The sequence below is a fragment of the Bombus huntii genome, chromosome 7 (assembly GCF_024542735.1).
Source record: "Bombus huntii isolate Logan2020A chromosome 7, iyBomHunt1.1, whole genome shotgun sequence".
Lineage (NCBI taxonomy): Eukaryota > Metazoa > Arthropoda > Insecta > Hymenoptera > Apidae > Bombus > Bombus huntii.
The window spans coordinates 9,893,184-9,907,497 of record NC_066244.1 but is presented as its reverse complement, the minus strand read 5'-3'; the positions used below and the strand labels follow the sequence as shown (position 1 = coordinate 9,907,497).

The 14,314-nt window shown below is 32.3% G+C and overlaps 1 protein-coding gene across 6 annotated transcripts in view; it reads left to right on the top strand.

The window, feature by feature from the left end:
* The window catches only part of LOC126867991 (uncharacterized), a 148,628-nt gene that overhangs the window by 48,667 nt on the left and 85,647 nt on the right, over positions 1-14,314 (top strand). The gene's annotated exons all lie outside the window — the stretch shown is intronic.

Sequence of the window (14,314 nt, the reverse complement as noted above, 5' to 3'; positions counted from 1 at the left end):
ATTTACACATAATACAAAAATATTATTCTACCTTCTGTTGTTTACACCGCGTTACAGAATATAAATATCTTCATTCTTAATCTCCTTTCACGAAGTTCACTGGAAACTGTTTGTAAATATCTGTATAGCTTTTCAAAACAGTTACCCCGTCTTCTCTTGCCTTCTTATCACATTTCAAAACACTTCATTTTGTTATAGTTTTGGTTAATATTCGAGAACTGTTTATGTATTGAATTTTGTGCCCACGTGTTGTTTTCAAGATCCACATAGCCGGCAAAAGCTTATGCCAGGCAGAATACAGTTAAGTGATCCAAGCAAACACTTGTTAACCACAATATCTTTTTAATTCAAGAACGTTTGTCCATTAAACTTTAGATTATCATAACTTCATATCATCAAGATTATCATAACCTTTTGATTCAATCTAATTTTACACGAAGTAGGTAAATACACATACAGACCAGAGTGTTCTTAGTTAGAAAAATCAATCCTGTCATTCTGGCCATTAACAAATATCCAAAAGTTACCATTTTCACTAATAAATATAATTACTCTGAAACTTTTTACCATAAACCAAGAAGAGTGTCTGTCTTTATTTAAAATTCTATTTTTGTTTTTAATGTTCTATTTCATTAAAATAATAGCAAATTTTTCCGAAGCTGTCGTCTTTTGAAACATACGGAGAAAATACTTGAGAGAAATATGAAAAGATCGAAATTCTGATATTTCTAATTGAAACTGCTAAATTCGTATTGTGCGTGAAATAAGATATTTTCATTTTGAAATGAAATGATAACAATAAATTTGTACATTTTTCACGGATCACCTAATCCTATTACGACTTCTGGATGAATGTGCACAGCATGTGTGTAATTCAGGGTTAACGGTACATCTCTTTCAATAGTTTTCATCGATCCCTCGGTTATGAAATAACGACCTAATTTATAGGTAAGTGGGTTGTGTGTGTCTGGCGCGGTTTTTCTTCGATCACGTCGCCGAGAAGACCCTAGGACGATGTATTCTTCGAAAGGTTTCTTTCACGAAACGCGCGTTGTTACGAATTCTTCGTTAAAAAGTTCACAGTTCATCGTCGCATTAGTAACGTGATTTCTTCGAATGCGAAGTCTGTCGTCGAATCCCTCGTAATTAAAGCGAAGTGTTAGGTGGTTTAAAAATGTCGAATGTAATGTTCTCGAGCGATATGTTGTACATTTTGAATTTTTCTCGCGACTACATTCAGTTATGGGATTTGATATTATCATTGGACAACTTAAACTTTACGTGCGAATTTATGGGTAAAATAGAATTTCGATATTGTGTTATTGGAGCATAGTTATTTAATATGAATAAGTAAGAAATGAGGGAAATTTCGATAATATGTTACAGATGAAAATCCTAAAATCTCTATCTGTTAATAATCATTATTAATCATTATTACGTATTATTAACGTGCATTAATCATACAATAACATACGAAGTACTCTCCCTTACGCATACGTTTATGCTACTGTAATCACTGTAATCCAATCGTAGGTATGATAATACGTTTAAATAGATCAAAAAATAAATTAACAAGCGTTAACATCGTGGTTATTTTTACATTACATTAACATCGTTAACATTCCACTTCTTTGGTGTTTAAATGTAGCTACTTATCCCAGCATGCTGTATAAAAAGCACAATTCTTCTCGGAATCCTCAAACCAGCAGTTAATCTCTCGCGCGAAGATAAACGAAGGGATTATACATAAGTTTGAAGTGGCCGGAGAAAATTTCGAGATGGTCACGCTGCAGCTCGTAACTTCCCAACTCTAGGGAACTTCATTCGAATGTTTCTCTCCGTGATTCGAACAATAGCGCGGGTAATTATTAAATTAATGAAACCATCAGTCAAGTCATTTCACGCTGGTCAAGCTTCGGAGAATGGAGTTCGTTACGATTTTCACGACTTGATACTTCGGACAAATGTTGGTTTTTTGTTTTATGCGCCGCCGCTTTCGATCCCGTGAAACGCAGACCGTGCGAATTTATACGGCGTTAATTAACGAGGGCGCGAATTAGAACAGTCGAACAAAAAACGTGGGCGTTTCGCGCTATTCTATCAGACGATGACGGTAAGCGATGCTGGCATTCATTCGCGCAAACATTCATCAGGGATGATTAATAATTCAAAAAATCAATTTCTTCGGCGAAACGCACTGTTTCAATTTTAACCGAGAGCGGTTCAAATGCGCATCAATGATGTTTGAGTAGCCGGTCACCGTTGCAACACGCGGACTGATTACGTAAACGACAAAAGTTAGTGCGTTAAGTGTCAATAATGAATGGTTTCCATGATTTATTTCCGCGTGTGTAATTGAAAATCGAGGAAAACAACGCGCTTTCCAGCAGATTGTGAAATACACGATGGGATGAAATTACTGGATGCTTTTATTTGATCGAATGAAATAGCTGCGATTTTTATTAAGTTACTCACTAGTGAATATAGCAAAGTTCTAAACATTTGGGAAAATCAGTTGATAAATCATTGAAGAAATAATGGGATTAGCGTGAAAATTTGTATTCTTATTTTATTCCGTGGTTTTTATTATTTTTTATTAACGTCTGTTTATTTCGATTAATTTTTATTTCAGTTGCGTTAAAAATCCCTTTGTTTTTCGTGTTTTGTTCTCTTAAGTAGAATATTTCCAACGGTGAATATATTCGACCAAAGGCCAGCTTTTCAAACAGTGGAAAACAAAAAATATGTATAGAAAAACAAGGTAAAGTATTGACGAATGGTTTATGCGCGTTATTCAGATATACACAGATTACCCCATAGTTGACATATTCCATATTACAATTCGTTTTCGTAATAGAAAATTAACACATATTGAAGAAATAAATTTAACGATTCTTTCGCTTAAGCGACAAATAGAAGAAATGTCATCAAGACAGCTTTATTAAGAAAACTAATTTTTAAATAAATCAATAAAAAGGATTCAATGAATCTCTCGTCCATAATGCGAAGTTTATACGTTCATTTGGCATTAGACAATAATTGAAGGAAGAAGACAATTGTTTTACATTACTTTAAATTTGTCTTCACAAATTAAACACCGCAGAGTACTGGAACAAATGAAAAGCGTCCTTTCATTAAAAGCTTTATTATTCCTGACACAGTGCAAACATATACTATTCTTTTAGTCCAATAACTTACAGTATTATGGCATATAATCCTTTTCTATTGCCGCCTTCAACATATAATAACAATTTCGTTTTTCTTATCCGAAACTTCTATTCAGAGCTATTTATTTCAAGCTATTATTATATTATATAATAATTATATAATTAGTATATAATAATAATTATATATTACATTAGCTATTACTATATTATATGTATTTGAAACTCATTTCAGAGTTCAGACTATTTTCAGAGTTCGCGATTAGTCGCGATGTTTCATCAAATTATCCTCATTAAAAATAAAGAATCCATACGTCAAACGGGCTCGATTCATCAAAGAAAATTATTCCGAATGTTTCTTTTATGATGTCGATTATTCAACGGTCCCTGTAGACCATAGAAATGTCTTCTCTTTTCAAGCGGAGAGGGATGCATTCGGTGATACCTTCGATCGCCGGATTATTTCTACGGAATAATGCCTCGGGCCTGCCAGGCTTTCATCTGTCTTCATTTACGAATACGTAGCCGCCGATAACGCTTTCTCTTTCCAATCGGTGAAATTATTTTCCTGAAACACAGCCAGATAAAAGACCTGCGTATAATGGAACCGCTAAAACTAAATTGTCCCGCAAGAAATGAACGCTTTCCCACTTTGTAACACGCATTCTATTTTTCTTCGTGTTACATCAATTATCAAGAATGCAATTCTCGTTGTTTCCTCGAAAATCCACTTTTATTCTTCTTTCTTAATGCGTTGTCTCTTTCTTCATTTGGATTTTACGTGCACGTTTCTGTACACACACACATATATATGAAACTATTCGAATACTTATTGTAGAAAATTTTCATGAACATATCACGCGAAAACCTGTTGAAATTTCACTAATGCTGCGATTAGGCTATCGTCATTATATTGGGAAAATTTGAGATCAATCGGAAAATGTATATAAAGACGACAGAGGAAAGATGTTTTATTTCTTTAGGATTATGTACATAGACTGAAAACGACATGAACGATACTTGATTCTATTTTATAAGCAGTAGATATTCTTCTTTATTTAATTAACTTCTAAATTTAATTAACAGAATAAAATGTTATACTATGTTCTTTCATGGTTCTTTGGGATTTTTAAAAACATTTTTGACTAACATCACTCTTGAAAAATGAATACGAAACAATGTATGAAGCATTTCATGAAACTGTATCTTTCGCAGTTTATTAAGTATTTCTTACAGAGTAAATTTTGAAATTATTTTGAAGTTATTTTATACTACAGAGCAAGCTAGTCCGGATATTCTAACTGTATTTATAATCTAAAATTAAAGATACATTTGCAGTAGCATATTTTTGAATTCCAAAAGGAAGAATTACTGAATATATTCTAAATTTCTCGTTCGCAGTTCGACAGAGTTTCATAAAAGATGCCGACATAGATGCGGAATAAAATTACGTGATATTTATGAGAAACCACGAAAGGGAAAGCTGTACAGTAGTCCCGCTTCTTGAAGAGTCAATATTTCTTGCCTTTTTTCTTTTTGCCTCGGTATCATATTCGAAAGTCAGAAATAAATCTCTCCGTTTTCATTCGCGCGCGTTTCCAGAGAAAAATTACGATTTACTTACATGAATATCTCGATTTACAATTTTTACCAACCATCCAAGTCGATCCCTGAACGATTTCCCGCGCAAAAAGTCGATTTGCTGCGAACTTGTCAGAGAGGAACGAGTTTCTCGGATTTTTATAATGTCGAAGGATAGCGAACAGAAGTTTGCTATCACAATACGCGGTCGGGATTTTCGAAATCTTTTGGAGTTGCCGTTTCTTCGTCGGGAAACTGCTCTCGAGTGGGTTTCACGGCTGTAATTTCATTCGCCGGGACTGAAATTCGCGTCCTTCTTCCATTTTCTCTTTGTGTCGCTGGTCACCAGAAAGGGTTACATTCCGTGAAATAATTGCGTGCACGGGGTTACGCGACTTCATGCCACCGAGATCCCTACATTTTTCTTTTTTGTCTTTTTTTTTCTCACTCTCTTTCCTTCTTTTTCTCTTTCGTTTTTTGTTCGTTGACTTTTTACACTTCCATTTTACTCGAACCTTTGCAAGGGGAGAAACGCCACCGCTTTAGTATTTTTTTTTCTTCTCTTTTTTACTAACGAGCAACGACCACGAAAGTGCTGAAACACGACTTGTACGTTTCATCGTGCGACTATTCAGGTTTAATTCTCAGGAAAACGTCACCCTTTAAACCGGTGATTCGGTAGGAAAGATGGTAATAGACGAGTGATATGGAAATTTGAAATATTTAACAGATGAAAAGGAAGATGGTAGAAACAGAGAAAATATTTTAAATATGTCATTGACTGACAATAGTATTCAATAATATTACAAATGCCTTATTAATATTTTTTAGCTAATAATGTTTCTCTTCATTTGTATTATTTATACTAATTAATATTAAACTATATTTTTATTGTGCCTTTGAAATCTCTTACGAGACTCATGTTATCTACTATACACAAATAGAATATAAATTTGTATTAGATTCTGAAATTACAATTTTCTAAAAATAGCAGCAATTTAATTTAGCAATGTAATATTTATAATCCAGAACGTTCGAAGCTAATATCGACTATTACTTTCATCAATATTTATTTATTAATTGTATACACCTAATAACTTCAGATGCTAAAATTAGATTGAACAGTTTCATTCGAAGTATACTTTATATTTGCAAAGATTTAGAAATATCCAAATACATATGGATGCGAGTGTACGTTATTATTTGCATTTTAATTAATGTTTTGCCATTTTTGTTTCACGAGTAAACTAAATACAGTAATTTAGTTCGTGGTCAAAGACGCGTGGGTAGAGAAGCCAGAGGTGAAAAATTAAAACGTAAGACCGATGATAGCGATTAAATCAGTTTCATTCTGGCCGGGCAAATTCAATTTACGCGATGCACGTTTGTTTTTCGTTTATGCGGTACCCATTTTTACCGTGAAATTGGAATAAACGCATTGAGACGAACCGAAGAGAAACCATTTGTCATCTGTTTCATGGTGCACGCCACGGTATAATTATCGACCAGGTTCGTGTAATACCGCGGTTCTTAACCATCGTTGCACCTGATTCATTCTAATTACACATTTCCCCTGTTCTAATTAAACATCGTCGAAATAGATATACTCTTCCACGTCTTGTTTGTCAACTTGATATTTAGCATATAAATGAGAAAAAATAGCTGGGGATGAGATTTGTGTTAATTTGATATTCCATATAATTTTGAAATATGATATGAGAGTGAAATTATTGGGTTAACTAGGTGAACTACTTAAATTCTTATTTGTCCAATATTTAGCATATAAATGAGAAAAATATCTGGCGATGAGATGTGTGTTAATTTGATATTTTACATAGGATATCCGAAAATTACTATGACATCCTCAAGTTATTAACCTCTTAATCACGATGTCGTTGACCAAAAGCTTGCTGTAAAAATCAATATTATTCAGAATTCATTAATATACATTATTCAAAAACTTTTAAATAACTTCAATCTTACCATATTTCTTTCTTTGCAGTTTAATTTTTTCTATCCGTGCCTTTTGCCTTTTGTAACCAAATAATCCGCGGGATTTCGTTAAAAACGCATTCTGAGAGAAACTCTCGCAAAGCTTATCCTCTATCGCCGTATGATCCTCCCTTGTCGAAATTGAATCATTGCGCTCGACGGTGAAAAACTATTATTTGCACTTGGCTTCGTAGCGGCGAACAGTGGCGAAGGATATCTCAACCTGGTCTGTTTTACTTTCGGATAGCTTTCCTCTAAGTTTCCAACTTGTTATCTACTTCAGCCTGGAGGGAATGGTAGGATGGAGATTTTAGATTAATCTCTTTGTCACATTCGTTAAAAATTTGGGTTAGAATCACTAGGTGTAACATTTTTCTTCAAGTGTAGAAGTTTCGTAAAGTTTCTTTTAGTGATATCCCACTTCTCATAAAATTTTTCGCTTCGTGACACAGTTGCGAATCATTTACAAATTTTAGACACCAAAAATGTCAAAGAATCTGACGATAAATCTATTTAGAATGCTTAAATAGATTGCTAAAATATATTACTTAGATAATTCTCATTCGTTCGAAGCAAAGTTTAGAATTGTAAAGAAACTGATTTGCGTGTCTTACATCTTTAAAAGCGTTGTTGAAGGTATGTTAATCTGAAACTTGTATATTATTATTAGTAACTTGCGGACTTTTATGCAAATTCACATTTTTCAGAACATAATTTAAAAAGTAGAACGTCGGTAGAAAATTGCTTTACCAAACATTATAAGAAGCACCATATTTCGAATATTTTATATATTTTATCACATTATGAACATTCTGTGCAATTTTACGCTTCCAAAAATCCTAAAAAATACATGAAGACTCACAGTCTTCTTAACAATGTATCGTATAGAAAAGGAGGAAATATTAAATGTTTTAACAAGCTACAAATTCCTCCAAATTCTTCTTCCAACTTTTATTTATCATTCTCCAGCCGATCAAAATCTCTTTCAAAACTCTGTTACTTAACCGCTTGCGAATCGATTTCAGCAGCCAGAGCCCACTTCCACAATTACTTTCTACGTGTTCACTTGCTTGTTTCCGCAAACTATCGGTTGGAATCAACGCGAAATCTTCAGAGAAGAGTGCTGTGCGCAGACTGTGTCAGAGAGCCTGTGTCTCTTTTCGTTACAAGAAAGACACGGTTGCTACGGTGGAAGAATATTCTCTTTCTTGTTTTTTTATTGTCTGTTTTTTATCTGTTCATATATTTATCTGTTTTGTATTTATCTGTTTTGTATTTATCTGTTTTGTATTTATCTGTTTTGTATTTATCTGTTTTGTATTTATCTGTATCATGTATTTATCTGTTCATATTTTTTGTTTATTATCTGTTTACCACATTAAAGAAGAGAGTGTATCTTTTTATTTAATGTGCACTAATAGCGGTATGAGTCGATTGTAAAATCAATGAATTTTTGTTGTATCCTGTGATAACTATTGTACATGTATGTTGTATGTCCTGTGTGATATCTCTTGTTTAACAGTAGGTATTGACAAGTCGTTATGTATTGTGTCGTTAGAGACATAACCATGGGACATTATATATGTTGCGAAGAGTTTTTGATTGAAATCACGTAAAAGAATATGTGGAAAGGAAAAATCGATATCGTTCTGACAACGGACAACCGTCGTAGTTTCTGCAACTTCTTCAGAAATTCAGCTCCGTTTCTTTTTCTGCATGTGTCCACTGTATCGCGTCGCGTTGGATCGAGAAAAGAGGTTATGACAGGGGTGGTACGAGAACGGGACAGGATCCCGATGACAGGGACGGACGACGACACCGAGGATGTTGCTTTATGCCTGTAATACGTCGTTTATCTTGCGGTCTATATCTGTCTAGCCTCTTATACGAGGACGCAAAACCATCCTGTCCTCTTTCTTTTTTTTCACGCTCATCGCACTATCCCTTGTTAGAAGAGGAAGTGAGTGTTCCATGTGATCGTTCGATTCCTCGCGTAACTCCTGGCAATATTGGGGCGAGTTGTGCCGTAGTTCGACGAGATAGGCAAAAGTGGTGTAGGAGGAAAAAGTTGAGCGGTGTAACGAGGTTTATGTCACTGGAGGAGTTTACTCTTTACCCTCTTTACCCAAAGTATGCATTGAAAAAGTGCTTCCTGTTTTTTTCCTTTATCCGATATATTTTTCTCTTTTCGTTGCTTTTCATTTCTCTGTTTTTATCTATTTCTTCTTTTTTTCGAAAAATCTCTTAGTTCTCTGTATTTAAGGTTTAGCTTGCAAATATAAAGCGGAAGTTGTAATTGGATATTTGACTCGTACACTAACGGGGATATTATACCGTACGTATTATATTGAGAATTGCAGATTTTCTTTATTTTTAACATTGAAAACATTGAAGTTTTTCAGTTTTAGTTTGCTGCTTTAAGATTTTATACAATTTGCATTTATACCAAGTATGCAAATGTGTTTTCTTATGAAAGGAAGAAAATAAAAGAACTGGAAAAATTTCTGCCATAACACGGCACTAACTTCTAACAATATTATCTTATCATAAATATTATATATTCGCTTCAACTTTTAAAACATACGTGTTAATTTTTACGAAATATGCAATACAATATTACATTTCACGAGTAACTGATACATCGAAGGTTGAATTATTAAATTTATTTATAAAGATATATAGTTTATAAAGATTAGATAAATATCTTTATAAAGTACTAGGTATAAAGTATTGACATGTTTCACAAGTATATGAGAAATTTTTGTCGTGTACATATATTTATTGAAAAATGTTACATTACGAACCCTGTTTTATAATAAGACGAATAGTTAATTCTAAATATACATAATATATTTTAAACGTCGCGGGATATTCACATAATTAACAGACAAACAATTCGATATTTTAATATTTATAAATTTAACGCAATTTTGGATATTCAAATATTCTATTATTTTCCCGCTGTTTTATGTTACCTTTGTTGGAATTCATCTATTGTGTCAGAAAGCTAGAATATCAACTTTTTTTAACGGGATGCATTGAAGACTCCTATTGAAATGTAGTGTTTCGTTGCATTAAATGAAATTATCTTCTCATTGCCTGCAGGCTAACACACGTTAAAAACGAGTAACAACTGGCAAACAAAGAGTATGACGAGCTCACTTCATTCATTTACAGGTATACCATTTTCAATCTGATTTTATTAAATTGTGAAAAAAAAATTTATAATATTCAAAGCTAAAACTATTTTGCAGCATGTCACAATCTATTTCTATATAATATCGAAATTTCCTTTTTTGATAACTTAGGACAAATACATTCTTTTATAATCTTTCATAACAGTATCAACCAATTCAAATATTCAATAAATAAATAATTGAAATTAATTAAATGAATTGTATTTTGGAAAAATTTATTGCGCGAATACAGGGCACAAGGGATTTCATTAACGGACATTAAAGTTGTTCACTGTTACGTTAAATTAATTCATCTCCGATCACACAGTTTTAATTACAAAAAAGTTCGTTAATTCTCCAGGATTTAATTTTGAAAACAAACAACTATCTATATAGATATATGTGAATTTTAGATAAAATACTCGCTGTAAATTAAGGGTCCATATGTGTATGTATCCTTGCGATAACAGCGTCACGTTACTGAATACTTTTTTCATTTTTAATACGCACAAACTATATTTTGGATCCTCAGAGTTTAAATAATTAACAATTTTTTACTTTTTGATCCTGAAATGTTTACATTTTACCATTCAGGAGCTAAACACTCTTTGAAAAATTCTTTAATGAACTGTTTACTCTAACTGTTTACTTTAACTGTTTTTGAGAACATAATTTAAGAATAGAACCTCGGTAGAAAATTGTTCTACCAAGCACTATAAGAAGCGCCATATTTCGTATATTTCACATTGTTATGTATATTTAATAATTATTTACTCTTGTAATTCTTTTACCACATTTACTCCATTTCCACAAAGCAAACAATTACTTTCGATAAAATTGATCAATATACAGTGGCTACAAAAACTATTTACACTTAGGTACCATTATTTCCCTATTAATCGTTTTCTTATCAGGTTCTACATTTCACTTTCACAGCATCAAATACCTGTAGTCGCATGAAAGTATTACTACGTGATACGAAATTTCATGTACTTGAATCTCATTAATTATTATGTAAAGCCAATTATTTTGTAGTCACCATGCTAACTTCTGTCCGACTCAATTATGCCACTTCTTTGGCACAACTTCGACGATATTAATGCGTATAATTAAACGATCGTCGTTCACTCGCAAAGAGCGGAAACAACGAAGGAGAATCGATAAATCACACGTTAAATCTTCGATTCGATTCTAGATGCTTCAACACAGCAGATGCTTTCCACAGCTTCCATACTCGAGCGATTTACAAATTTTCATAATAACTTCCGATCTATTGGAACAAGCAGACTTCGTCAGAGGTAGAGTTTATCTTTTGAAAACGTGTTTCCGAACGGAAATTATGTTATACCGTAAATTTCCGGTGGCAGTGGCGATGCAAGGCCGATGAAGATCGACTTGCATTCGGTATGCCGGTGAATTTGCGTAAGTGGGAAATCGTCGGAGCAGACAGGCTCATAGACAGGTTAGATCAACCGTGATACAGCTGTTAATGACGGCGCCAATTGCGTTAATTACCGGCGAGTATATACATTAAAAATTTCATTAGCTCGTCGTATCTGCTCCGATGATTCGAAAATGACACGGAGATAAACATGGAAATTATGCGACACAATTTTCTGCTCTTTTTACCTCTTAAATAAAGATCCTGCTAGATTTAACAACAAACTTTGTAAATGCGGCAGCTTATATAAAGTATGTTTTAATTAACGAAAAAAAAGCTGGCGTTAATAGCATTTAGTAAATTTATGGACGTTTAATGAGCGAAGTTGAAATACGATAAAAAATGTAGGGTCAAGTATTTGTTACATAATTAGTATAAAATTTATTGCGCGTGATTAAATGATTGTGTTATCATTTTTTCCTTTTTTTTGTTTAAATGTAATGCATAGTATAAATAATGAGAACGAGCAATAACTATATATGATTTATCATAATGACACTAATTTATATCCGATGATATAACTCACACCGTTGTTTAAATTATTTGTATAATATATAGTACTCGTGAAGAAAAGTATTCGATTTACAATCAATTATAAATAGAAGAAATTGTACGGTGAATTGTTATACAAAATTGTATTAGAAATATTAATAGAAATCATTTTACTTAGACGTGGTTTAATGTCTTAAACGGTAGATATTAAAAGAGTTTACGCTTGCTACCCTTTTAATTATTCTGTTATTAAGAGTCCCTTTTCTTTGGCAATTAACAGAAAAATCTTGTTAACTATAATGGGATCAGAAAAGCTGATTTATTTCTTGTAATTATTTCATTTAAACATAACATATTTATGAAGCGTAATTGCACTTCATTTCGTAAAAAGATGATTACACGAAAACTTATCCTTAACATAAACCATGTTACATATCGTAATACATCTATTTTTTAACTTTAGATTGAAATAATCTCTATGAAATCAGTTAACGTTATCGTCAACCTCGCGTCAATGATTGAGCGAATCGGGAATAGGAAATCGTTGAACGGTCGAAAAAATAATGTCAAGTGGTTCAACAAGATGTCGATCGAAGTCGCACGTTTTTCTTCGAATTGCAGGAAATAAATCAAGTTTCCTATTTGGTATTAATAAATCTCGAATACAATAGGTCACTAGTTAATTTATACGTATTGACTTGCTGTTCGAAAGGAAAAATTATGTCAAGTATATGTTAAGATTTTCTGATACAGAAGGAAATGGAATTTATTTATAGATTCGTGCCCGATGTATTGCACGTTTAATTTGTAATACGATATTTTCCAGACAATTGATAGAATTAATTTTCCAGAATCAAATACAATGAGAATACAGAATATTAAATAGAATCTGATAAATCTTTCTCCTTGAGAAAAGATAATTATTTACGTTATTCCATTGAATGTAACTGTTAATAATTCATTGATAATATATCTACGTACTCGAAAGTACTTGAAAACAATTTATAATTAAATAATTCAGACTTTGTACTCTCTTCAGAAAATTAATTATTTGAAAGCCGATGCCGTAAAGTGTTCATATATAATATCTTTTTATAATGTATTGTCATTCAAACACTATATAAAATACTTGTTTATGATATGAAATTACTAATAATACCATGTAATAAAAAATCATATAATATATAAGCAAAACATTTAGCAACAATTGGAAGAGAGATAAAATAAGGGTATTAAGATTAGTAAGAGAAGAAAGTAATGAATTAATTATATTCAAGGAGTCAATCGATGTATAAATTTCATTTATTTGTGTCTACGATTATACCTGATGTATAATAAGCAGATAAAGCAAAAATATTGTACGAACATAAGAACAATTTTTGAAAAGAAATATTGCAAAAGATTTCTATATTTTCTTGATCTAACTGTGTCTTTTTACTACAATGAAAAACCGACGATTCTATTAGAAAATGAAGAAAATATAAAATTGTTTAACTTTTCACATGTTATCGAAAGCTTCTCTTATCTGAAACCTAAAACGAGCTACTCCTGCGTGGAAGTTTTCCACAGATTAGATACATCTAATCGTTGATCGATGTCGATGCTGTCTTCTGCACTTAAACGTTTCTTCTTTCGCCATATCACTGTCACTGCAACTAATGGCTTGGATCTATTGTGTTTCAAAAGATCGAAATCTTCTTCTTTCGTTGCACCAGACGTGTACTAGACGTTCAAGATCGATTGAAGTATTCTCACAAAACTTTTCCACCCGTAACGATTATTTGCGATTCAATTCCCAGATATGTGCATCTCTTGTCAGTCTTTTTATCGTCTCAATAGCACCCCTAAATATTATATTTAATTATGATATACAGTCGGACCCCCTATAACGCGAACTAAAAATTGCGCCACTAAAAATAACGCGATTAGGAAGTTGCTGGAAATGACTCATTTCTAAAATGAAAATATGTGCGTTTTTGCAATAAGAAAACATTGTTTACAGCGTGTACTGTGTAACAGTTATTATTATGGAACGCATATTATCTTGCCGTATTAAAAAGGAACTAATCAATGATTGAGTTTATTTTTTGTTTCTTAGATAGGTTTATTTATACTTTGCGTTACCGGAAAAATGGTTATAGATAAGATATATAAAAATATATAGTATAGGAAATATTGTTTTCATTTATAATAACAAAGATTAGTAACTATTATCTAGTGTTACAAATATACCATATATCTATTGTAATATGCTTCAAGTATCATTTTATTGATTCTTCTTAGAAACACTTGAGTTCTAGAAGCTTTATTTAAATAACTTCATAGTCTATTTCAGTGATCAAATTTGGTAACTTATTTTGGAAGCAAAATTATTTACTCAGTAAACATATTTATATTAATAATTATATCTGAATTTAGTAAATGTAAACGTTGTCAATTTTACATTACATTTCGAACTAATAAAACCG